Source organism: Helicoverpa armigera, chromosome 16, assembly GCF_030705265.1.
Source record: "Helicoverpa armigera isolate CAAS_96S chromosome 16, ASM3070526v1, whole genome shotgun sequence".
Classification (NCBI taxonomy): domain Eukaryota; kingdom Metazoa; phylum Arthropoda; class Insecta; order Lepidoptera; family Noctuidae; genus Helicoverpa; species Helicoverpa armigera.
The window spans coordinates 7,863,995-7,868,067 of NC_087135.1; positions in this window are offsets into that span (position 1 = coordinate 7,863,995).

A 4,073-nucleotide genomic window follows, 5' to 3' on the forward strand; every position below is an offset into this window, starting at 1 on the left:
AAGCTACGGCCACCGGACATTTATTCTTTTTACCGGCTTTGTTTGTCATCATATTGGGAATTCTCTTGTAATGTCATTTTTTCGTAACTAGCATGAAAGCTTGTACAAAATATCCACGCCTTCTAAACTTACTTTGGCTAGCTCATCTAAAAATTATATCAGCTGCGATGCAAAAATACTTTGCAATTTAATACTAAAGATTGATGAAGATTATTATTTTTCTGTAGAGTAAGATACATTTTTTACTTGAGCTTTTTTGACAGAACAATGTTCTATTTTTTGTCAAATAATAATTGGTCTAGCGCCATTTTCTAAACGTTTATTTTCGCAAGCTTCTTCCGCGTCATAACTCAGGGCTGTGGGAATGTGTTTGCCAACAAACACGGTGTTTACTAATTCTATTCTTAATTCCTACGTGTCGTTGCCACGTCGACGTACGAGGGAATAGAACAATGTATCCGTGACGTCGTGTCTCGTAATGCGATATGTATGATAAGGGTGATAAACAGATTGTCTGCCAAGCTCACTGGTACGTGAGACGTGGAAGCTTTTTGAGGACTCAAATTGGGGTGTACTACGCCCAATCGAATAACAAATAATCGAATGCCAATTGATCGACCACTATATCACTACCACTATCGAAAATATCATATAATACCACTATCCTATCGAAAAATCTATATTTTTTTTAATACAAGAAAAACTCAAAATTTATGAATAATTTATAAATTTTAATGTAGTTTTTATTATTTAACATTTTTTCAATCGCATTATCATCCCTTTTGCCTCTTTTTTGTAAAGTAGGTCTTCCCAATCCCGCGTTTGCCTTTTCAATTCACACAAAATTTTAAAATGTACCTTTAAAAGATAAGAATTATTGATTAAAATGTGATTTATTAATAAATTTTGAGTTTTTCTTGTATTCATAAAAAATATAGATTTTTCGATAGGATGAATATGCGATGCATTTAACGCTCGATCAAACGAACATTCGATATTTTGAACACTCGATGTATTGACTGCGCGATGTATTGAATGTTAGATTTAATAACCATTCGATATTATGAATGTTCGAGTATTTAGAATTTCGATTTATAGTGGTCGATCAATTGGCGTTCGATTATTTGTCATTCGATTGGGCGTAGTACACCCCTCAAATTGCAGGTATGTTAACTGAAATCTTTCTTTGTTAATTGTTACTATACAACACTGAAATATTTCTTTGATAATCACAACTGTCTTTAACTTCTGAGTAATGAATTCCGCTCCCCCATAACATAAAATATGGGAAAATGAGTTTCTCCTTCCTACCTAACTCTTCAGGTATTATGGGTACCACATTCTAATCATAATAATTCGAACATTTTCTGGCAAAGTTCGGAAGATAGAGGAAGTAATTTTGATTTTCCTTATCATCCCGGAAAGTGAAAATTATTTGCAAGAGAAGATCTCTATATAACGTTTGTTTATATACGTGGTAACTAAATATCAACAATCGATGCTTAATAACCTTTATGCAGGTAATAATACTGGTACATTAGCTTAGCAAAATATATTGTTTTTCCTTAAACAGCCAGTTATCTTCGGAAACTAGTTTGACATGTCCTGTCTGCAATTAGGTGACCTGACTTGCCTCATATTAGTAATTATAACACTGTGATGATGGCAATCGATTACCAAGTTGTCGTTGAAGAGTGTAGCATACTGTAGACTAAACAGTCGGTCAACAGTTGCCCAGATGATTGGCAAAAATGTTTTTTAAAGACAAACTTTAATTCCAATCAAAGTGTTCAGTCCGGCTCCTCCGACTAGGTGCTCCATGCTGCTCTCCTCATCGCTGCCACTGCGGGGAAGCTGTCAACAGCCTCGGTCACCACGGCCTGTCGTGCAGCCGGAGTGCCGGCCGCATACCACGACATGCCAACATAAACGACGTGATCCGTCGCGCTCTTGTTGCCGTCGGCGTGCCAGCCGTACTCGAACCAAATGGCTTGGCACGCGACGATGGCAAGAGACCAGACGGCATGTCGCTATTTCCGTGGAAGGTGGGTAGGACTTTAGTGTGGGACGCGACATGCGTCGACACTCTTGCGCCATCTCACCTTCCCGGAACTGCATGTCGTGCTGGCTCCGCCGCTGCACAAGCAGAGAACCTCAAGCGGCGCAAATATAGTAACCTTATAGGCAATTACATGTTTGAGCCGTTTGGGGTTGAAACTCTAGGGCCGTGGGGTCCGAGCGCCCACCTTCTTGCCAGGGATATCTCCCAGCGCCTGGTTGACACTTCCCGGGACCCAAAGGCTGGCTTTTATTTCGCACAGAGGTTGAGCATTGCCATCCAACGTGGCAATGCTGCCAGTCTTTTGGGTACATTACCCAGTGACAGCGATGAGGAGCAATTTTTTGATGCCCTGTATTAGTTTTAAGTTGTATATATATATAAGTTTATTTTATTTTCAATTAATGTAAATATTTTGTGAATAAACAATCAGTCCGGCTAAATACCAGATCTTTGTAATATGCGTATACCATTTATCTTTATACTGTTTTCAGCCCTAATAAACTATCGGCCGACTAAAAGTTTACAGTGTGCGGTTACTCTAAGCTCTTATATGTTTGTATCAAATGATAAGCCGTTTGAATTATGTATGGTATGAAAACGCACGATTAGACCAGTAATTGGAGTATATTTATAGATAATGTGAGCAAATATTTTCCTGTGAAAAACCCCATGTATAAAACATTATTATGGTGATTTATCAAGATAGTGTGGTGCATAACCTTATCTGTTTTTCGTTTAGGAAAAAACCGTACAAAATATTTTTGTTGTATATTTCCAGAATAATATAAAAGAAGCCAGTGTATCTGACTACCTGTCTGACTCCCTGTCTTACCTAGGGGTATTGGGTTGCCCGGGTAACTGAGTAGAGGAGGTCAGATAGGCAGTCGCTCGTTGTGAAACACTGGTAACCCAGCTTCTTGCGGTTATCCTGGAAGTCAAGTCCAACATATGGAAAAAGACTTGGCAGATGACGATTTCCAGAAAAATGAAAAATATAGGTATTGTAAAAACCAAATGTTCATGGTCGCTAATGCATATCGTCATAGTATAAAGAGAGTATCGTCATAGTGTACTACTATGATATCGTTAAGATACAAATCTTAAAAATACCTTATTTACTACGGCATGAAAAGGTAATTAAAATACCAGTAAGGCTGTTTTCTCTCCTGAAACAAACAATTTCGACGCAGAATTAATTATTTCAGTATTTGCTTTAAAACTTGATATTTGAACTGCAAAGCTGGAAATTGCATTCTGTTCTATTTTTGGAAAAGGTCAGCCAAGAGTTTCTGTGATTGCATTCTCTTCATAGAATCGTTTTATTGGACTGAAAGTGCTTCGCTCTTTAAAAGGTTAAGTGTAAAGAGGTTTTTCTTGAAAACGGCAAGAAGTTTTAATTGGATGCTGGATGAGGATTAAAAAACGAATCACGATATTTTAAATAACGGTAGGGACAGCTTTCCAAAAGGTTATTATTTTTTTCATAATCAAGAGGCGCGCATTTTTAACCGACTTCCCAAAAAGGAGAACGTTCTCAATTCGTCGCTATCTTTTACGTTGAATTTTATTTTGATTCAAGATCATTATAAGCTATGTTTTTATTTTTGTTTTTCCAAAATTAATGTATACATTGGTAATAAATTTTAGTGGAATATTGCACTAAACTCTTTCATTGTGGTTTGGGTAATACCTACATCTTCGCAAAATGTTGTGATAATACAAACAGTACATTGCATTGTGCGCTCTGAAAAGTGCGGTTATTAAAAGACTGACTTGTCCCGAAATTCATAACATGTCTACATAATATTTTGTGTGTGTAACGAGCATTTTCAGGCGACATTGTCGTCGATTTATGGTTCTTAGCTCTTATAAATTTTAACGCAAAAAATATCGTAAACATACATACCTACTAAATTGCACTTAAATTTTGAAAATAAATTATGTTGTATTCTTAAGCCTTTGGAATGCGTCTTCTCATTTTTTTTTCAGATTTGATTTATTTATGTCGGCT